This window comes from Cajanus cajan, chromosome 5 (genome assembly GCF_000230855.2).
Source record: "Cajanus cajan strain Asha chromosome 5, NIPB_CcT2T_4, whole genome shotgun sequence".
NCBI lineage: Eukaryota > Viridiplantae > Streptophyta > Magnoliopsida > Fabales > Fabaceae > Cajanus > Cajanus cajan.
This window is the reverse complement of record NC_138521.1, coordinates 45,401,252-45,424,886: the sequence shown is the minus strand read 5'-3', so window position 1 is coordinate 45,424,886 and position 23,635 is coordinate 45,401,252. Positions and strand designations below refer to the sequence as shown.

Genomic DNA, 23,635 nt, shown 5'->3' with positions numbered 1-23,635 from the left:
CTTAACATGTTTTTATATTTATTAAGTTTATTAAAAATTATAAAATTATTGAATAAAATTTATTAAATAGCAAATTATGGGATAAATCCCTCAATTTAAAATTTTAGGTAATAACAAATAATGAATTAGACAAACTGTATTAAAAATATGTTTCATTTTTTCTATCGATCGTATTTGCGTTGCTCAATGCCTTGCAACGGTTCCTTGTTAATTGTATATAGCTTGTTTGTTGCGATGCATTTTTCGGCTTTTGGATAATGATTGAAAATGCATATATTTTTCAAAAACTAAAAGACAAAGCTTTTGAAAAGTAGATAAGATAAATATTTTAAAGTTATTAAATTTGTACGATCCACGTAATTAGGGTGAATATATTCAAGTTAGATAGGTGTTATAAGTTTTAGATTATGTTTTTATGCATAATTTCACTTTTGTTATGCTATCCCAGTCCTAGAATGTAGTGAATTGCGATATTATTGTAAGATTGGATGTCCCCCCTTTAAAAGTAAAGTGTGTGATTAAGAAGATAAAATATAATAATAATTATTGATTTAATGATAAAATTAAATATATATATATATATAATAAAATTTAAAATTAATTATAATAATATTATTAATTTTTTAATCAATAATGATTATTATAATTTATTTTTTAAAGTGAAATCTCTTCACTAGAGGAATTAAATCCTAAAACATTACCGTGTCCTACATAAGTTATTTTAAGATTTTTGTACATTTAAACTATTTAGTAATTTTTTTTTGTGTAAAATATAAATTTCATTATGAATCATATAATATTGTGTTAATAATATTTCATATTAAATTATAAGCAAATTAGAAATCCAATTACATAATCTATTCTTAAAAATTACTTATATTTTAAAATATGTGGGAAAATTAAATATTATAAAAATTTGTTAACTAAATTGTAAATTATATTGGGCAGTGTAACTTAAATTATTTATTGAGAATTTTAATTCAACGATTCGTTAATTTTTAACTAATGGTTGATTCAATATTCAACATTCATTAAAAGCTTTCAATCCATGAAAAGTTTATTTTTGTTTCTTTCATTTTTCGGCTACACGGTGAGATTAGTAGAATCAAACTGTTAAATGATTTAAACCAAAACCTAAGCTCATAAGACTGCCCAACAAGAAATTCAGCATCAACAGTGAAATCATATGGGAATCAAAAGTACTCAATTTAATATAGTTAGAACATCATGGGTACTAAATTAATTATAACAATGAAACATATTATAAATTCAAGGACATGATTGTCCCCCCTCTCTCTAATGTCAACAATACTTTTCCCTTTATTTACTTTATGCTTAATTAGTCAAAAAATTAATGTCGTGTTAGGTACTAATCCAAACATGGGAATCTTCGCTGCAATTTGCCACCATTCAAAGAAGAAAAATCAACACGCTCACTGTTCAACCCATTAAATATTTTCTCACATTTCTCAAACATTTTTACAGAGAATGACCCATTACCGATGCAAAACTAGAGATGAAATATTCACAGGAAGAGCAATAGCCAGTAGCTATATTTCTCATGCAATCCTAAAACTGAAAAAGAAAGAAAAAAATAAACAAAGGAATGCATAAATAAGGAAGCAAAGCTGATAATTCTGCATATGAACTAATATAATATAAAATATTCATTATACCAAAAAGCCAGTCATGAAATTCTTCTATCTTGAATATGATTAATTGGGTCTTGATGACTTTGGTCCATAGATGAAATAGATGTTCGTTTAATGAACTCCAAGCAATCAGCAATGGCTTCTGCATAGAAAGAATTGGACCTACCACATGATCTCATTCTACAATCATCTTGGCCCTTGATTTTTTCCTCCCTCACCAAACTTCTGCTGTTGTTTCTTCTGAAGCCACTTTTTATGCCAACCATTTTCTTCAGCAGTTGAATAGCCTCACCATATGATAGTTTCCAATTGTCAAAGAGCCTAAGAAAGAAGTTGAACCTCTTGCGTAACCTGAGAACATAAAGCTTTCTGGGGTTCAATCTAAACCCTCTGCACCTTGAAACCTTGCCACTGCTGACTCTGTTGTAGCTCATGTGACCCATGTTTTGCTGTTGTTGGCAGCAACCTGAGTTGTGTTCAACTACGGGTATATAAGGTTGAAGGGTGACTTTATGAAAATTGGTGAGGTAATGATGGTTGTGGTGTGAAGACAAGAACCAAATAAGATACCTAGGAATTTGAGGGTTTGGACTGTTTTGGAAATTTGGATGGTCTATTGTGCTGCAAAGACAAAACAATTAATTAAGCTGTTTTTGGGTGTGAATATTAATGGCTGGCTGGCATATATGACCCGGATTAAACTTGAGAAAACTTGGATGTATTCAAATATAGAAGAGATTTCGAAACAGGTGTGTTAATTTAATGATTGTATGATTTGTCATGAGATACGAAATTAAGTTGGTTTTTAGATTTAATTTTTATTAATATTTAGATAATATATTTATCAACAAAACTAATACATATAAATATATATTAATTTTTAATTATTAATTTTAAAATATAGTGTAAATCATTTTCATGAACAAAAATATTGAACGGACTATGAACATCAAGGTGTTGAATCATTGATTGGTGTGGTAGGACCGTAGGAGACAAGGGGAGCAAGAAAGGAGAAAATGCCACCAATTCTTTTTCAAAGTAGGTGACTAAAGCGGCACAGGAACATGATAGTTGCTATTAAAATAGTGAAATTCGAAAATTGAGTTCCTATGAGCCTATATTTTAATTGCGACTATCCAAGCTTTGTCAGTGTAGCAAAGTTTGACTTCTTCGTTGGCTTTTATGATGATAGGGTGGATAGTGATACTCGCTAGCTTTTGTCACTAGGGATTCGTGACCTAGTTTCCTCTGTATCCCTTGGAAAATTTTAGTACTTTGTTTCTACAATGACGATAACGAACTTTGAGGATTATTGCTCACTCGGATATTTGGTATATTTAATCCCTACACTTTTCTGACAAAAGATGCACTAATCATTCTGAAGGGGTAGCAGACTAGCAGTGTCCCACAGTTTTCATTCAAAATTGACCACTTTAATTATCTCCCTCCCTACAAGTCCAGTAATTAAATACTACTTCCCGGTGTTTATATATATATAAAAGAAAAAATTTATTTATTTTAGAAATAAATTTATCTAAACTTATTTTACTTAATAATATATATTTTATATAAAATTTTAATTAATACATAAATCAAGTTTACAATTTTTTTAAAATTTGAAAATTATTCAACTAATAAAATAAGATATCAAATAGTTTTTATTCTTTTCCTTCCTCTTAAATAAGCCATCTTTTTAAACACAACAAAGGTAGACAACTCTTTCAATAAGGGTATATAAGTTACACTTAGTAGGTAATGATTGCTAAACTTAGGTTTTTCTGACTACAACATTTTTTATATTAGGCAACGAGTTTTTAGGCAACGCCTAAAAAAATGTTCTCGAAATATGGAATAAGCAACAATTTTGTAAACTGTTGGCATTTTGTTTGACAACAATTATAAAACCGTTCCCAAAAGTACATATAGGCAACAATTTTGTAAACTGTTGGCATTTTGTTTGACAACAATCATAAAACCGTTTCCAAAATCACATAAAGGCAACAATTTTGTAAACTGTTGGTATTTTGTTTGACAACAACCATAAAACCGTTCCCAAAAGCACATATAGGCAACAATTGATCAAAGCGTGCACTCTTCTCTTTTCAATATTAACAAAACTATTCTTGCACTACTAAGAAAGATACCTTCACACCCCCTTCTCCACCTCTTCACATACCCTTCCTCATCTCCCAACCCCACACCCCTTCTCTCTTCATCATCGCCCTCTCCGCCCCCTCCCTCGCCCTTTTCTGCTGCCTCCGCCACTCCACGCCGCCGCCTCTCTCCTCTTGAGCTGGTGCTCCCCCTGGCCAGACTTTGCAGTGTGAGCTGCGTGCGCTGACTCCGTCGCTGCACTATCAGCGCGCGGCACCAGGCAGCCGTTCTCCTCCTTCCTCAAGCTGCTCACTGAGGTGCTTTTCACGGAGCAGGAGCTGAGCTTGCAGGCCGCCTCTGCGCTTTGCATCACCGCCGCGATCGCCACGGCTCTGGATCCGAACATGCCCAGGCTCTGGATCCTAACCCCTGCCGCCGCCATACCGAAGCTCTAAGGCGGAGCCACCCCCGCTGCCTCCGCCAGTGACGCCGCAGCCGGAGATCGTCGGGAATCCATTCGTGCACCAACTCCACCTGCGCCGACCATGGCTCTGACCTCTACCGAGACGACTCCGCCGCGCTCGTCCTCAAATTCGTCGCCTTCGCCTCCATCCTCCTCCCCGGCATGGCCGGAATCGCCATCCTTCTCGTCGGACGCCACCGCCGCTTCCTCCGCACCGACGACAACCTCTTCGTCGCCGCCAAATCCTCAATATAAAGAACTCCATTAAGCCCTTCGATGCCTGCTGCCTCTGCCTCAAATCCTTAATGACCCTATGAGCTGTCACAAGGGCCATCTCTTTTGCAAAGAGTGCATTCTCCAGTGCCTCTTGTCTCAGAAGAAAGACATTCAAAGGTCTATTTTCTATCTCGCTTTATTTTATTTCAAATTGCAAACCCTATGATTCAACTCCAATTAGTTGCATTTCTATTGGTCCTTTGTTGAACAAGAGTGGGATACCTTTTGTTGTGCCTTTTAATTGGAATGGATATGAAAATAATCTCACTTATATTCTTATTGCCGACGGACGTTTGTTTAATTGAAGCTGCTAGAATTACTGTACAATCTTAGATGAGATTTTCTACAAGGCTAGATTTGTTCTTTGACACAATCAATTTGCTTCACTGGGTTGTGATGGAATAACACTAAGGCCGAGAAGACCAAGAGGAGATATACTAAAGGAGGCAAGAGGAATGGGATAGTAAGGCCATTTTTGGACCTTAGCTCCTAAGTTTTATAGCATTTATTTCTTTATTCCTATTTTGCCCTTGTCTTTAATTTCCTATTTTACCCTTGTATTTTGGGGTATTTTAGTCATAGAATTTATTTTACTTGTATTTCCAATTTTACCCTTGTATTTTGGGGTATCTTAGTCATAGGATTTATTTTCTCTTGTATTTCCCATTTTACCCTTGTATTATGGGGTGCTTTAGATGATTAGGGTTTTAATTTTGGGCTAGGGTGTACATTAAAAGGGTGACGCATATTTGGTGACCATTGGACCTATTTTTGGTGTTAGAAAGGCTTAGGCCCAAGTGGAGGGCAAAGGTTGCATGGTCTTATCATGCACCTAGATATAGCCAATCTAAACCCAAAGATTCCATCCTTGGCCACCAAGTTGCATCTAGGGTTCATTTGCATTTCATTTGGAATGCATTTTCCTACTCCAAATGCAACCCTAGATGCCTCCCCTCCTATAAATACCCAACACCCCACCACTTGTAAATACTTTGGATTATATAGAATTTGAGTGAGCCTTTTGTGCCTCAAATCCTCTCCTTAGTCACTAGGTTAACTTTGGCTAACCTTCTCCTATCTCCACCCTTGGAGAGTGGGAACCCTAGAGTGGCCTCCATTCACTTTTGGAGTGAGCCAACCTTGTGAGCACCAAACACCATCCCATAATCACTTCCGCCACCCTTCTCTCCTTACTCGCCTATCATCCTTTTTCCCATCCTAAGTCACCCTTTGTCTACCTTTGGTGAGCTTAAGATCAAGGGCAAGGTCTTCCCCTTCATACTCTACATCATCCATGGAAGGAGGAAGCCATCAAGTGGTATCAAGAGCCAAGGTTCATCAAGGGTAAACGTTATTTTTCCTTGTCTCCTTTGTCTTCTTTCCATTCGGTCTTTGTCTCTCTTTTGCTTTCTTTGTATGACCGAATGTTTGGGTTCATATTCTTGCTTCTTGTGAACCTTCCTTGAACATTTTAGGTTTCCATTATTAGGTGTTGCCATGCTTTTCATTTTCTTGAGTCTCACATGAACATGAAGAACATGCTATGAACATGCTTTTTGATTTTTTGAATCCACCTAAAGTTTTGTCATTTTCTTTCCTATATTTTGTCTACATAAATTCCATGTATGTGCCAAACACTTTGCATGAAACACATGAACAAAATATGCCATATTGCATTACATAGTGGGCGTGACATATAACTTTCTTTTTAGGAGTCATTCATGCATGCTACCTAGTCCTAGCATGTTCTATGTGATTTTTGATTTCCATGTGTAAACATTTTCTTGCACATGCATAACCGCCCACTCTCCTTGCATTCTCACTTGATTTGGTCATCTTTCTATGCCTAAAGAAACCCTAAAAGAATCTAAGAGGTGTGCTGAAAAATTTTGTGCAAACAACTTGTACTAGATAGTACAAATCATTTTCCACTCAAAAGATACCCTAAACACCTCTAAAATCACGCCACTGAAATACGCATAATAGTTGTTAAATGTACTTCCCTTGGATCATATTGGAATTTGACATATAAATAGATGATGTACATAATGTTTGGTCTGGACAAAGGGAGATAAAAGAGAGATCCCATCATCCCTCTGTACATAGTTTGGTCTACCTTTTTTGAATCTTTGTCCATACCTAAAGTGGACAATAGATGCATGGGTGTGCTCATTCGCTTTGCATCATCCATCTCAAACTTCTATAGAAGATACTATGCATGGTTCATCTTTAATTTCTAAATGAAGGCACAAATCGACTATATACAAAACATCTACAATGAAATAACATAATAAAATCATTTTAAACCCAAACCATAACTAATATACTTACTCTATTCCTACAATGACGATCATCCTAAACAAAAATAATAAACAATACAAATACAAAAGAATGAGAATATATGTAATCCATATATAGCACATACAAAGTATATAGACAACATTAATACAACATACATCAATAGCTAATATCCACACAATACACCCAACATTCAAGGTTTATTCATCGCATGAAATCAAACACATTTAATATAATTAATTATCAAAATAATATAAAAGACTTTTGTGACATGTTCTCTTAACTTTATATGCATGTTATACCAATCTTTATCATTGCCAAAAGGCGCTCCAATATAAGGCAACTTAGGAGCCATGGACCAAATCACCACACACTAGGTGACCCTCTCATTCAATTATTGACTAAGGATTGCAGACACCTAATTTCGTCTGGACCTGCAAACAAAGAAATGGACTTCTATTATGAAGAAAATGAGCTCCCGAAAGCCGAGAAACGACACAATATGATATTAGAAGGCCCAAAGCTCAATAAGGGTGATTTAGTAGCCTGGAACAGGCCGTTCCCAATTTGGAATGGGCCGTTCCCGATTTGGAATGGGCCGTTCCAAACTACTAAAAAGGCCTAGAAACCCTAGTTGGGAACAGGCCGTTCCCATCCCAATGGGTCGTTCCAAGACAGGTTGTTATGAGTTAAATTCAAATGTGGAACGAGTTGTTCTGACACTAGAACGGATCATTCTAGATCCAAATTTTACTCTTAGTAAACTGATCCAGAACGAGTCATTCCGAAACCAGAATGAGTCATTCTAGTTAGTTCTAAAGTCTATAAATAGTAGACTCGGGCATTGTTCCCGGGATCGGAAAAATTCGTCTAGGAAATCTTATATAGCTCAAAATTTCTCTCTCTCCTTCCTCCTGTATTTCTTGAGATTTTATGAGGTACATTGTAGTGTGTTTGGTAGCCAAAAAACACCTAGGAGTCTCCATACTTGAAGATCTAATAAAGATCGATCAAGAGGTATTTCAGTCAAACTTTCTCCCTCCCTCTATTTCTTCATTCTTAACCAATATTGTTCTAAATAATAAAAAGAATAATCATGTAGACGTTTTAGGGTAAATCAGTTAATTTAAACTTCATGTATATAAATAATTATCAATAAAAGGGATGTCGCCACCGGCCCGAACGGGCTTTCGGCATTCGCGAAGACGGTCGAGCTCGCTTTTTATTTTAGTTTGAAAATGTATTGGATTATTAGAACGACTTGTTCTCAAACTGAGACCTTGTCGATCTTATCCAATTTATTTATTAAATGTCTCACCAATCCATATTAATCCCAAGCGGGACCCTCCATGGATTAGTGGTTTTCGCAAAAGGAGGGTTCGTGGAGTCGCCACCAATGTTTTACTCAAAACATTGGAAAAAGGGATAAGGCAATTGATTTTATAAATCAACTTTGGCCATTACAACCAGAGTTGGGTAAGGGAGTCGGTTACGCGTGGGGAAGGTGTTAGCACCCCACAGCGCCCCTTTCGGGTTCCCTATGACAGATTATTTCTAAAATAATAGTGTAAAATTACTAAATTACCCCTATTTATTATAAGCGATTATAAATTAACTATCTACATGATGACAGTTTAAATATGCACACAGAAAGCAGTAAAAGGAAGGATTTAAGAAGAAACCTCTTGAAGCGTGCTTTTATATATTGAGTAAAACTGGGAAGCTTTTTGGCGTTCCCTCGCTCTACAAGCTCGCTCGCTCCTTCCTAAAAACTTTTAACTATGGAAATCCGGAGGATTTCCCTTCGACTAGGTTCGAATCTCCAAGCTAAGTGCTCGGAATTCCAGAACTTCGTCGGATCGACTCCCAGAGAGATTTCTAGGGCAGAACACTGCTCAAAAACCCCAGAATACTCAAGGAGGGAGTCAAAACTCAGTGAAAAAGTGTGTAATGACGTCCAATTGACGTCATATTTATAGGGAATAGGCGCAATACGGCCTACAGGAGCAATACGGCCGTATTGAAATTTTTGAACTTCAATACGGTCGTATTGAAATTCAATACGGTCGTATTGAAATTCAGAAATTTCAATACGCCCGTATTGACTTCGCTGCGGTCGTATTGAAGTGTCAATACGGTCGTACTGACTTCAGTACGGCCGTATTGAAGTTTCAGAAACTTCAATACGCCGTATTGTGTTTCGCTGCGGCCGTATTGAAGCTTCAATACGACCGTATTGGGTTCAGTACGGCCGTATTGGGCTTTTTCCCTCTACTTCTTTATTTTGAGCTATTCTAAGACCTCTAGACCTACAGAGAACCCTCCTAGGGCCTTCGAGGAGTCCTTCTGGCTGATTATCCTTCAGTCTTCGAGAGTCTTCAAGCTTTATTTCCGACCCGGACAATTTTAGGGGTCTACAGCTGCCCCCCCTTTACTTAGTCAAACGGTCTTTTGGTGTACCGGCTGACAAGTAAAGGAGTTGACCCAATTGTCCGGGTGATGTGCCAACCTTCTGACTTGTAGCGTCTTCCGGTGGAAAATTGTTGAGTAGCCTCTCCAGGTTGAGTATTAGTCGTCGCCTCTCCAGGCTCATGCATACCTCGGTGCTCTCGACAACTGGGTAGCTGAGTACTGCCTCTCCAGGCCTGTGCATACCTCGGTGCTCTCGACAACTGGGTAGCTGAGTATTGCCTCTCCAGGCTTGTGCATACCTCGGTGCTCTCGACAACTGGGTAGCAGAGTATTGCCTCTCAGGCTTGTGCATACCTCGGTGCTCTCGACAACTGGGTAGCAGAGTATTGCCTCTCAGGCTTGTGCATACCTCGGTGCTCTCGACAACTGGGTAGCAGAGTATTGCCTCTCAGGCTTGTGTATACCTCGGTGCTCTCGACAACTGGGTATCTGAGTATTGCCTCTCAGGCTTGTGCATACCTCGGTGCTCTCGACAACTGGGTAGCTGGGTATTGCCTCTCAGGCTGGTGCATACCTCGGTGCTCTCGACAACTGGGCAGCTGAGTATTGCCTCTCCAGGCTGGTGCATACCTCGGTGCTCTCGACAACTGGGTAGCAGAGTATTGCCTCTCAGGCTTGTGTATACCTCGGTGCTCTCGACAACTGGGTATCTGAATATTGCCTCTCAGGCTTTGAGATGATTTTGTCTCCACAGTCCACGATGCTGCTTCGACGGTTTTTCTGATTTTGTGCCACTGGGGGCTGGATAACGCAGGGATCCGTCTAGGGGATGTGCAGTCATTCATAGGTTCCTGTGTCCCAACTTGCATTGCATTGTTGGTACCCATGGGGAATTTCTGTTTCCTTGGGGTGTAGACACAGATGCTCTTCTTGAATTGAGCGATGCCTTATGTTTGGCTGACGTCCTTTGACGTTGGTGGAGTATCCCGGTTCATCCTTATTCGGGTATCTCTTTTTGATTTTCTGATTTTTGCTGCCTCTGTGTAGGCTGTTATCTGCTGGGGGATTTTGTCATTGATTGTGATTAGCCTCTTCTGTTAGGCAGATCATCTTGACGCTTGATGTTTGGCTAAAAGCCGGATTCCGCTTGGGGAATATTTATTGATATTTTTGATTTTTTCCTTTTTTGAAAGAGTGCCTCTGAGTAGGCGAATTATCTTGATGTTCAGTGTTCGGCTGAGTGCCGGATTCCTCTTGGGGAATGGTTATTGATCTTTTTGTGATTTTTCTTGAAGGGGTGCCTCTGAGTAGGCGACTGGGGATTTAGGGATCTTATGTATCCCAGAGTATTATTTAGGAAGCCTCTGCAGGCTTAGCCTCACTCAACGCTTGAGCTGGAGAGCTATCTTCACTGAGGAAGTTTAAGTCCTTTGACTTGGATATTCTGCTTGGGAGATCGTACTTCCATTGGGGATTTTGACGATCTTGCTTTGATAGCTCTCGCTGGGAATTTTGGCCCGTGAGCTTGAGTTGAGGTTTCTCTGGGGAGTATTATTTCTGCGAGCCTCTCCAGGCTCATTTATTCTGTACGAGTATTTTTTCGGCAAGCCTCTCCAGGCTCAGTTATTCTGTATGATTTGTTGGATTTTCTGTATTTTGCCCTTTTTTCGATTTTGGCTTTTTTCTGTATTTTTGCCTTTTTTGTTGAGTTCGGCTTTTTCTGTATTTTTGTTGATTTCTGTATTTTTGCCTTTTTTGTTGGTTGCTGTCATACACAAGCAATTTTCTATTTTTCTATTTTATGCGGTTGCCTCATGATAAGGTCTTTGAATGTGCAACTAATGTGTGTGTGATGCACAAATGCAATACAATTTTTTTTTTTTTTTTTTTTTTTTTTTTTATTTTATTTTATTTTTGTTCATTTATTTAGAAAAGTGAGTGGCTCTCCCTATCCTCTTCTTTTTGGAGGACTTTCTGTCATTGACGCGAGGGAGTATTTTTGTGAGCCTTTATGCAGGAGATTATGGATTTTATAGGAACCCCTCCAATTTTCTTTATTTGACCGATTATTAAAAGAGTTTCGTACAATTTTTGAAACATCAATTTAGAGGCATAATCACATGGTCAAGAGAGAAAAGAAACAAATGGATATTTTATTTGATATTCACAAGTGTTTTTTACAGAAAGATATACAGAAGGAAATTTCTGAAGAATGGCTGGCCAGGGTAGGCTATATACATTGGGCTTAACAATTATATCTGTAATTGTTGCTCTTTACGTTCCCCTAATTGCTTCGGCCTGAGCCAGGAGTGTAGATGCTGCAAGACGCTTGCTTCTAGAAGATAATCACTTGAACCGCCTTTCGGTTTTCGATTCAAGCGATCGTTGCTTGCTTTGCTTTTACATCTTATTCTTTTGCCCCTAACTTTTGCCTAGGACGTATCCTAGCGGGGATAATTTTTGCCTTTGTTTTGCCTAGTACCCTTGTACTGGCGGGCTTTTTATTTTGCCCTAACTTTTACCTAGGACGCCCTTTTTGGGTTTTCATCCTAGCAGGCCTATGCAAGCAACGTCTTCAAGCATAGTACTTCTTTACCACGTCAATGTTGACTGGGTATCGAAGTTCTTCTCCGTCCATGTTTGTGAGAATCAATGCTTCTCCTGAGAAGGCTCGTTTTTCCACGTATGGTCCTCCGTGATTTGGGGCACACTTTCCGATTTTGCCCTTTTTGAGTTGGTAGTAATTTCTTCATTACCAACTCTCCCTCGTGGTAGACTCGAGGGTGGACTTTCTTGTCAAAAGCCTTTTTGATCTTCCTTTGATAGGCTTGACCATGGCATATGGCGTTCAGCCGTTTCTTTTTGATAGGGTTCAACCGGTCATGTCGGCTTTGAACCCTTTCTGCCTCGGAAAGTTTTGTTTTCACGATTACCCTTAGAGAAGGTATCTCGACTTCGACGAGTAAAACTGCCTCCATCTCATAGATGAGGGAGAATGGAGTAGCTCCTGTGCGTACTGAAGTCCTATAGCCATGAAGAGCGAAGGGTAACATCTCGTGTCAGTCTTTAAATGAGACAACCATCTTTTGCACTATTTTTTGATGTTCTTATTGGTTGCCTCGACTGCCCCATTCATCTTTGGCCGATATGGGGAAGAGTTGCGGTGTTGGATCTTGAACTCTTGGCACAGTTCTTCCACCTATTTTATTATTCAGATTAGATCCATTTCAGTGATGATTTATTTCTCCATGCTTCCACTAGATTATTCTAAAATCGTTGGGACAAGAGAGAAAAGAAGGAAAGGGTATATTTTTCAAAAGTTTGTGTTTTAGAGGGGATTATTTTTCAAAAATGGTTTTTGTAAGAATGGATGGTCAAGGTGGGCTTATGTGTTTAGGCTTGTTTGATTAAACACTTATGTAGTTAAGAAAATCTTTGTTTATTGACGTTGTGATTTTGACAACTTGGATAGCTTCTCTTGAACCTTTCTTTTTGAATTCGGTTCATGGTACCATCATGGATTTCTTTTGTTTTTTGATTGTCCTTATTTTTGCCTAAAACACCTTTTTGTGGCGTTTTAGCGGACTTTTGTTTTTATTCATTTTTTGCAACCCTAACTTTTGCCTAGGTCACCCTTTCGTGGGATTCCTAGCGGGTTTTTTGCTCTTATTTTTGCGCAGTCCCTTTTTGGGTTTCCTGCCGAGCTTTTTTTGTTTTTAGGATTTCTTTTTATCCATGATGGCACTTGTCGGGGCCAAGAGAAGGTGCTCCAAGTTGTCACACACACTTCCACATAAAAATGATGTGGGTTTATTATTATTAAGATGATTTTAACCTCATTCGTGTTTATTCAAACAGGGTTAAAAATGATGCGGTTTAGAATTTTATTATAAGCAAGAAAAGAAGCAATGAAGAATGATTTTATTATAATCATAGTGGAAACATGTGTCCTTATTTCATCACCGATATGGGTCCCAGTGTTGACCTCTTTTATCTCTCGGCCATGCTCCAAATTCACGGTCTCCAATTTCTCTTGACACGGTTGGAGTAGACGAGTTTCTTGATCTAGCAGTCTTTGCAGATCCGGAGAGATGGTCTCCTCATCACTGTCCAACTCACCCATTCATCCTCAACTTTTGGATCCCGGTCAGAGCGAACAATTACAGACATAATTATTTTATTGGTTCTGTTTAGGTTTAGAATTTATTAATGTTAATGAGAGGGAGAGAAAAGAACAAAATAAGAGAATAATGTGTGAAATAATGCCTCTTTATTGATATTTTAAAAAACTGTAAAACCCTTATTTACATGAAAAGGTTCTCATGATCTCGGGTACTGATCATGAGTCCCTAAAAGAAAAGAAAAATATGAAGGGGCCCTATTGTGGCTTGCCATTCTCTACTCCTGCTTTGGTAGAGGATTCTTGCTCACGTCGGGCGCTGTCGAATCGAAGGTGACCCACCCAGCATCAATAAGGTCTTGGACCTTATATTTGAGAACTTTACAGTCCTCCGTTGAATGCCCCGATGCCCCCGAATGGTATAGACAATTGTCTTGTGGTTTGTACCAATCGGGGTATGGTGGATCAAATTTCCTTGGTGGAACATAAGCTAGAAGTTGCGCCTCCACTAGCTTCGGCAGGAGGTCGCTATATGTGGTCGGAAGTTTATCAAACTTCCTCACAGGCTTGTATTGCGACTTTCCCGACTTCGAAGTGGAAGAAGATGGAGAAATGGTTACAGCGTTGACTCCTCCTTCTTTCTTCTTCCCGAAGGTCTTCTTGGCTTCAAATGATTGGGAAGGCTTAGCCAGCTTCCCACTTTTAAGTCCTTGTTCCACTCTCTCCCCAATAGTGATGATGTCCGAGAAGAGTGTCGTTGTGTTCCCTATCATTTTATCGTAATAGGGACCAGTCAACGAGTTGATAAATATGGACACCGTCTCCTTATCTGACAGCGGGGGCTCTATCTGTGCCGCCAATTCCCTCCAACGTTGGGCGTACGCCTTGAAAGATTCATCATTATTCTTGCTCAAGGCTTGAAGATCTGACCTATCGGGTGTTAGGTCGATGTTGTATTTGTAGCGCTTGAGAAAGGCGTCAGCCAACTGCCTCCATGTGTGTACTAGATTTCCATCTAGCTGCATATACCAGTTGAGTGCAGTTTCAGCCAAGCTCTCTTGAAAGCAATGAATTAAGAGCTTTTCATTGGTGGCATATGCAGCCATCTTGCGACAGTACATGGTGAGATGACTCTTGGGGCAAGTCGATCCCACATATTTCGGGAAATCTGGCACTTTAAATTTAGGAGGGAATTGAATGTCCCTCACTAAGCACATATCGGCGGCATCTTTGACATCAAAATCATGCCCCTCCATAGCCCTCAATCGATCCTCTAGGGCGTGGAATTGTTCTTTTGAAACCTCGGGCTCTTTGATCATAATTCCAGCCCCAAGAGGTATGGCATGTGGAGGATCTTCTTCATGCTCCTCCTCCTCTCCCTCATGATGGGACCCATGGTCACTGTGATGAGATCCATGAATGTTATGGTGACGCATGAGTTCCAACATTTGCGCCATCTGCTCTTTGAGCTGTGAAAGCTCGGTCGTGAGCTTCTTGTTTTGTTCCTCTAGCGCTTCCATTTTCTTGATTTTCTTTGCGCGTGTGAGGACAGAGAGATGACCAGCCACTTTCTAAAAATGAATGTTTAATTTAATTAATTTATTCATGAATACGCTCTTGACATGAGCTTGATAACCTTTCATCTTTGAGGCGCTGCCTTTTTAAGATGAAAGTTTATCACCCTCCCTAGACTATTATTCCTCCACAACGGAGAATCTCAATAGTCACGGGTCTCTTTCACTCACATCGAGAGGGTATTAGTGAACCTATAAATGATCTATGAGGATGCATGATGTCTTTATTGGTAATGATGTACATGCTCCTCACTTTTATTATATTTTCACACATGGTCTTTCCTCTCATGTCATGGTATTTTCATGCATGGGGATTATTCTTAGACCTTATCACGAGGTTATTTATTAATGCACAAACAATTGCACATAAGCATTTACACAAACAATTCACTCATCCACGAACAGTCACGAGCGAATCACGAGGTAGGGGTCTCCTGCAGAAAAGTGCATATTCAAGGAGGATCTAACTGTTCTCACTTGGTCAAAGGCCCCCAAGGTGCCCCCATTATAGGGACCCAATTCCTCTCATCGTAGGTCGATGGAAAGTTCCAACGCACCGTCGGATTCAAGTTCATGGTTATCACCTTGAGTGATGTTTTCCGACAACGGTCTCATAGGCTCCTATAAACCCATCAACCGGCCGTACTAACATCCACTCCCTATGGATTACCACTCATGCCCCCGGGTATAGAGGGAACTGTTGTGTGCAAAGGTTTGTGTGCAGTTTTTATTTCAAACAATTGCGTAAATTTAAAAATACAACAGTTATTAAAGCCAAATAGATAAACATGTTATCATACAAACAAAGGGGTAATGAAGTAATTTTTAACTATTATTTGTTAAAATAATCTGTCACTAAATGGGACTGACTCTCGAAGCTTCCCCAGCGGAGTCGCCATCTGTCGCCACCGGCCCGAACGGGCTTTCGGCATTCGCGAAGACGGTCGAGCTCGCTTTTTATTTTAGTTTGAAAATGTATTGGATTATTAGAACGACTTGTTCTCAAACTGAGACCTTGTCGATCTTATCCAATTTATTTATTAAATGTCTCACCAATCCATATTAATCCCAAGCGGGACCCTCCATGGATTAGTGGTTTTCGCAAAAGGAGGGTTCGTGGAGTCGCCACCAATGTTTTACTCAAAACATTGGAAAAAGGGATAAGGCAATTGATTTTATAAATCAACTTTGGCCATTACAACCAGAGTTGGGTAAGGGAGTCGGTTACGCGTGGGGAAGGTGTTAGCACCCCACAGCGCCCCTTTCGGGTTCCCTATGACAGATTATTTCTAAAATAATAGTGTAAAATTACTAAATTACCCCTATTTATTATAAGCGATTATAAATTAACTATCTACATGATGACAGTTTAAATATGCACACAGAAAGCAGTAAAAGGAAGGATTTAAGAAGAAACCTCTTGAAGCGTGCTTTTATATATTGAGTAAAACTGGGAAGCTTTTTGGCGTTCCCTCGCTCTACAAGCTCGCTCGCTCCTTCCTAAAAACTTTTAACTATGGAAATCCGGAGGATTTCCCTTCGACTAGGTTCGAATCTCCAAGCTAAGTGCTCGGAATTCCAGAACTTCGTCGGATCGACTCCCAGAGAGATTTCTAGGGCAGAACACTGCTCAAAAACCCCAGAATACTCAAGGAGGGAGTCAAAACTCAGTGAAAAAGTGTGTAATGACGTCCAATTGACGTCATATTTATAGGGAATAGGCGCAATACGGCCTACAGGAGCAATACGGCCGTATTGAAATTTTTGAACTTCAATACGGTCGTATTGAAATTCAATACGGTCGTATTGAAATTCAGAAATTTCAATACGCCCGTATTGACTTCGCTGCGGTCGTATTGAAGTGTCAATACGGTCGTACTGACTTCAGTACGGCCGTATTGAAGTTTCAGAAACTTCAATACGCCGTATTGTGTTTCGCTGCGGCCGTATTGAAGCTTCAATACGACCGTATTGGGTTCAGTACGGCCGTATTGGGCTTTTTCCCTCTACTTCTTTATTTTGAGCTATTCTAAGACCTCTAGACCTACAGAGAACCCTCCTAGGGCCTTCGAGGAGTCCTTCTGGCTGATTATCCTTCAGTCTTCGAGAGTCTTCAAGCTTTATTTCCGACCCGGACAATTTTAGGGGTCTACAAGGGATCTAATATTTGAATCATTAATTCTTATCATGCTAGCTTCATCATAGGGTACTAATTTAGGGTGTTATAGGGTTGTTTAATACCCTCCCTATACGTAATCGACCCCGAACCCAATTTTGGTTATTAATACCATTATTGGATTTTCAATTTTTTTTTATTTTTCCAATGTTTTGAGCAAAACATTGGTGGCGACTCCATGAACGCATTTTTCAAAACCATTATTTGATGATTAGTTTGGCATCTTGGCATTCCTTAATTAATGAGATTTTCCAAAAAGGTAGTCCAAACCATTGGTCTTAAGATCGGAATTTTTCGGGTTACGACATGGATATCTACCGAGATCCAATTGAAGCATTAAGTCGGTTATGGTTACCTTTCATTCCCATTAGAGGTTCCCCTATCATAATGTCCCAAGGTCTAGGTAGATAACCATAGAGGCCCTCCTATTGATCAAGATTAAGATGAAGACATGGTTTTAGTTAGTTTTGATGATTACAAATAAGTCTCTTGAAAGATAAGAGTGCAACTTGTAGTTTGTTTTGAGTTTTTATCCTTTTGAAAGATAAGAATTCAATTTGAATCTTGTTTTATGTCTTTTTAAGCTTTGTTGCTTGTGTGCTTGGTAAGTAACTTAGAATTTTACATCTACCTATATGATGATTGATGACTTAGATATATGTTAAAATTGATTTGTAAAAAAAAATGGTATGAAAAATAAAGATATTAAGTTTTCACTTAAGATAATTGATTATTTCAAGTGATAATCGATTATTTGCTTTGTGTTTTAGTAACCTGAGGAGTAATTGCTATAATAATCTATTATTTAGCTAAATAATCGATTATTTTCAAAAATTTATTTCTGGAATAATTAATTATTGCTCAAAATAACCGATTAAACTGTTCTTGGTTGATTTCCAAAATTGCTAAAAGTAAAATAATCGATTATCAATGTAAATAATAGATTATTTCAGTCAGAAAACTTATATACATCATTTTCACACTTAAAATATAGAGACTTGATTCTTTGTGATATTTTTTTCGAAAATACTATTTGAGAAACATTTTTCTTTGTAAGAAGATGTTTTTTTAACCTTTGTGGCAACCTCAAGAAGGATTTCAAGAATTGAATTGATCATCATGTTCATGGAGTGAAAGAATAATCTATTTGGTTGATTCACCTACTCTAATATGTCCTGTACATTAGGTGAATTCATTCCTTAAACTTCTATTTTGTTGTTTTCCTTAAGTAGGTTTCTTAAGAAGGGAGAATCTTGTAGTGGGGTGCTACAAGTGAATGCTTCTTGGGGTACAAGAAGTGGTTTCTTTAATAGTGTAGAAGTATATTGCATGTGTGATTGTGATTATAAAACTTTTAATATTAAAGATTAGAGAAAAATCTCAATTGGGTTGATTGGGAATTGGATGTAGGTCACGAGTGGATGTGGTTGAACCAATATAAATTGGTTGTGCATTTTTCTCTCTACCTATCCTTGACTTTACATTCTTGCAATTTTGTTTTTATGCTAGTTGCTATGTGTTGTGAGGCATAAATAGTGCATATAATATTGAATGAACTCGGTCTGGCATTGAATCTGAATTTAGTATCCTATATACAACTCTAGATCAATTCTTTTCTTTGGAAAGATTTATAAGTTTTTCAAAGCCAAGAAAGTTGTGCAAGAAATTTTTAATCTACCAATTCATCCCCCTCTTGGTTAGGTCATCTTTTCCAATAATTGGTATCTAGAGTTGGTTCTTGAAAATCAATCAAGAGTTTTCAAAATGGCTGGTAGTAATCTTCCATATAGTGAGGGAGACTTAATACATAGACCACCTATTTTAAATAGTAAAAATTATGTGTGCTGGAAAATTAGAATGAAAATTTTCACAGAAGCAATTGACATAGCTATATAGGATGCTTTTGGAAATGGTCCATACATTCTTATGAGTGAAGAATGAAAAATATTGGAGTAAGTGAAATTATGATGAAAAGAAAATATCCTAATATGATTATAAGGACAAAAATATTATTACATCTACACTAACTCATGACGAGTTTTTTTAGAATATCTAAATGAAATACATCTAGGGAGATGTGGGGCACTTTAGAAGTTACACATGAGGGTACAAATTGTTAGAAAATATGGCTTAACCAAGAAGGGGTTAAATTGGTTAAAAATTTCTTGTGCAACTATCTTGGTTTTGAAAAACTTTTCTAAATCTTTCCAAAGAAGTGTTTTGATCTATAGTTGTATATTGGATACTTAGTTCATATTCAATGCAATTCTAAATTCACTTAAGTCTTTGTGTAATGTTTGTGTGGTGGAAACCTTAAGGAAAGGCTTGATTAATGAAGCTTCTCCTTCAAGCTTCTTCCCAGATCTTTGACTTCTTGACACTTCTTAAGCTTCTTCAAGGTCTCCAATGGAAAAAGAAACCTCTGGAATCACCTTCAATGGTGAATAACTCTCTTCAAGTGGTGCCACTTCAAGGAAGAAGATAAACTACTTTAAATCTCACCACACTCTTAGGAAAAGGATAAGAGAATTGGAAATAAATCAAAGAAAGAATTTAGGCTTTTGAGAGAGAGAATTTGATGGAAACCTACTTCCCAAGAATCTCTTTGGAAGATACAAGTCCAAGAAGGGTCAATGTTGATAAATTTGGTTTGAAGAATTGTAGGGTACTTACCCTTATTTTGTAAGGTACCCTAGCTTTAGAGGCCTATCCTACCTTAAAAGACTCCTATTGTTGTTATACATTTTTCTTACTTGTAATTCATTTTAGTAGTGATTGTATTAGGATATTTCTGGCCTTGTATTTTGGGTCAAGTAGTGTAGGTAATTTTGTCCTTGTATTACTTGAGGGTGTAATTAGTAGATTAGGGAAGGTGTAACTAGCAAAGTCCTATTAGACTTATTTGGGCTTGGATGGCCTAAATCTCTTTATGGCCTATAAGTTTGGACATCCAAATCATGCCAAGATTGTCATCCACGCTACAAATTAAGTCACGTGGCTTTGATAGTGACATCTTAACAAACTTGTTAAAAGTAATCATTAGTCTAGTAGTTGTAATGATTAGGTTTGGTAGTTGGAGTTAAATTAAGCTAACCTAGGTTATTCTTAAACTAGGATTAGCATAGCTTGCTCCACAAGCTTCTAGACAACTAACTAGACTAGTAGACATTTAAGTAGAGTTAGTTAGCTTAAGTACAAGATAGCTAATCATGGTTACACTTAACCATGGTTAGTCTAGCTTGCATCATAAGCCAACTAAACTCTATATATTATAGTTTTGACCCATTTTGTAGGAAATTTTGAGCATATATCTGAGTTTGGATGATTTTTTCCTTTCAAATTCTCTCTCTCAAAAGCTTAAATTATCTCTTTGTGTTTGCTTCCAGTTCTCTTATCATCTTCTTAAGAATGTGGTGAGATTTGAAGTGGTTTATCTTCTACCTAGAAGTGGCACCACATGAAGAGAATTCTTCATTATTGAAAATGAGTCCAAAGGTTTCCTCTTCCATTGGAGACCTTGAAGAAGCTTAAGAAGTGTCAAGAAGTCAAAGATCTAAGAAGATGCTTGAAGGAGAAGCTTCATCAATCAAGCCTCTCCTTAAGGTTTACATCATAGTTTAAGAGAAAAGTCTTCAATCTAAGTCCCTCTTTATACCAAAGTGATGTTTGTTCTTGTTAATCTCATATTGAAGTTCATTAAATTTATCAAACATCCCAAAAAATGTAGGCTCATTTCTTATATTGGCTTCCATAACATCATTCATCTTGTTAATTAAAATTTACTCAAATTAGAGAATCTATAGTGTCTTGTGTGATGATGCTATCCCAATTGCCATAATTGGTCTCTCCTTCTTTTTTGCATCTAGTGATGTTGGCAATGTAGACCCCTAAAATTGTCCGGGTCGGAAATAAAGCTTGAAGACTCTCGAAGACTGAAGGAAGATCAGCCAGAAGGACTCCTGGAAGGCCCTAGGAGGGTTCTCTGTAGGTCTAGAGGTCTTAGAATAGCTCAAAATAAGGAAGTGGAGGGAATGAAGCCCAATACGGCCGTACTGAACTTAATACGGCCGTATTGAAGCTTCAATACGGCCGCAGTGAACTCAATACGGTGTATTGAAGTTTCTGAAACTTCAATACGGCCGTACTGAAATCAATACGGCCGTATTGAAGCTTCAATACAGCCGTATTGAACTCAATACGGCCGTATTGAAATTTCTGAATTTCAATACGGCCGTATTGAACTCAATACGGCCGTATTGAAGTTCAAAAATTTCAATACGGCCGTATTGGTTCTGTAGCCCGTATTGGGCCTGTTCCCTATAAATATGACGTCAATTGGACGTCATTCCACACTTTCACACATAGTTTTGACTCCCTCCTTGAGTATTCTAGGGTTTTTGAGCAGTGTTCTGCCCTAGAAATCTCTCTGGGAGTCGATCCGACGAAGTTCTGGAATTCCGAGTACTTAGCTTGGAGATTCGAACCTAGTCGAAGGGAAATCCTCCGGATTTCCATAGTCAAAAGTTTTTAGGAAGGAGCGAGCGAGCTTGTAGAGCGAGGGAACGCCAAAAAGCTTCCCAGTTTTACTCAATATATAAAAGCACGCTTCAAGAGGTTTCTTCTTAAATCCTTCCTTTTACTGCTTTCTGTGTGCATATTTAAACTGTCATCATGTAGATAGTTAATTTATAATCGCTTATAATAAATAGGGGTAATTTAGTAATTTTACGCTATTATTTTAGAAATAATCTGTCATAGGGAACCCGAAAGGGGCGCTGTGGGGTGCTAACACCTTCCCCACGCGTAACCGACTCCCTTACCCGACTCTGGTTGTAATGGCCAAAGTTGATTTATAAAATCAATTGCCTTATCTCTTTTTCCAATGTTTTGAGTAAAACATTGGTGGCGACTCCACGAACCCTTCTACTACGAAAACCACTAATCCATGGAGGGTCCCGCTTGGGATTAACATGGATTGGTGAGACTTTTAATAAATAAATTGGATAAGATCGACAAGGTCTCAGTTTGAGAATAAGTCGTTCTAATAATCCAATACATTTTCAAAACTAAAATAAAAAGCGAGCTCGACCGTCTTCGCGACCGCCGAGGCCCGTTTGGGCCGGTGGCGACAGATGGCGACTTCACTGGGGAAGCCTCGAGAGTCAGTCCCATTTAGTGACAGATTATTTTAACAAATAATAGTTAAAATTACTTTATTACCCCTTGCTTGTATGATAACATGCTTTATATATTTGGCTTTAAATAACTGTTGTTTGTTTAAATTTCCGCAATTGCTTGAAATAAAAATTGCACACAAACCTTTGCACACAACAGTTCCCTCTATACCCGGGGGCATGAGTGGTAATCCATAGGGAGTGGATGTTAGTACGGCCGGTTGAATGGGTCTATAGGAGCCTACGAGACCGTTGTCGGAAAGCATCACTCAAGGTGATAACCATGAACTCGAGTCCGACAGTGCGTTGGAGCTTTCCATCGACTTACGACGAGAGGAATTGGGTCCCTATAATGGGGGCACCTTGGGGGCCTTTGACCAAGTGAGAACAGTTAGATCCTCCTTGAATATGCACTTTTCTGCAGGAGACCCCTACCTCGTGATTCGCTCGTGACTGTTCGTGGATGAGTGAATTGTTTGTGTAAATGCTTATGTGCAATTGTTTGTGCATTAATAAATAACCTCGTAATAAGGTCAAAGAATAAATCCCCATGCATGAAAATATCATGACATGAGAGGAAAAACCAATGTGTGAAAATATAAAAGTAAGGAGCATAGGCATCATTATCAATAATACCTCATGCATCCTCATCATTATTTATAGGTTCACTAATACCCTCTCGATGTGAGTGAAAGGGACCCGTGACTATTGAGTTTCTCCGTTGTGGAGAAATCATAGGCTAGGGAGGGTGATAAACTTTCATCTTAAAAAGGCAGCGCCTTAAAGATGAAAGATTATCAAGCTCACATCGAGAGTGTATTCATATCATAAATAAGCTAATTAGAATAAACATTCATTTTAGAAAGTGGCTGGTCATCTCTCTGTCCTCACACGCGCAAAGAAGATCAAGAAAATGGAAGCATTGGAGGAGCAAAACTAAAAGCTCACAACCGAGCTTTCACAACTTAAAGACCAAATGGCGCAAATGATGGAACTCATGCGTCATCACAACATCCATGGATCTCATCACAGTGATCATGGGTCCCATCATGAGGGAGAGGAGGAAGAGCATGAAAAAGATCCTCCACACGCTGTACCCCTTGGGGCTGGAATTATGATTAAAGAGCCCGAAGTATCAAAGGAACAATTCCACGCCCTCGAGGATCGGCTAAGGGCTATGGAGGGGCATGATTTTGACATCAAGGATGCCGCCGACATGTGTTTAGTGAGGGACATCCAATTCCCTCCTAAATTTAAAGTGCCGGATTTCCCAAAGTACGTGGGATCGACTTGCCCCAAAAGTCATCTCACCATGTACTGTCGCAAGATGGCCGCATATGCCACAAATGAAAAGCTCTTGATCCACTGCTTTCAAGAGAGCTTAGCTGAAACTGCA

General features: G+C 38.5%; 1 long non-coding RNA gene across 1 annotated transcript; it reads right to left on the bottom strand.

Moving 5' to 3' along the window:
* Positions 1 to 1,439: 1,439 nt before the first annotated feature.
* Positions 1,440 to 2,698, bottom strand: LOC145958319 (uncharacterized). Its single transcript, XR_014434053.1, has 2 exons — positions 1,677 to 2,698; positions 1,440 to 1,575 (listed from the first exon to the last, which is right to left on the bottom strand). It is a non-coding gene; the product is annotated as an uncharacterized LOC145958319 (long non-coding RNA).
* Between the last annotated feature and the right edge of the window lie 20,937 nt (positions 2,699 to 23,635).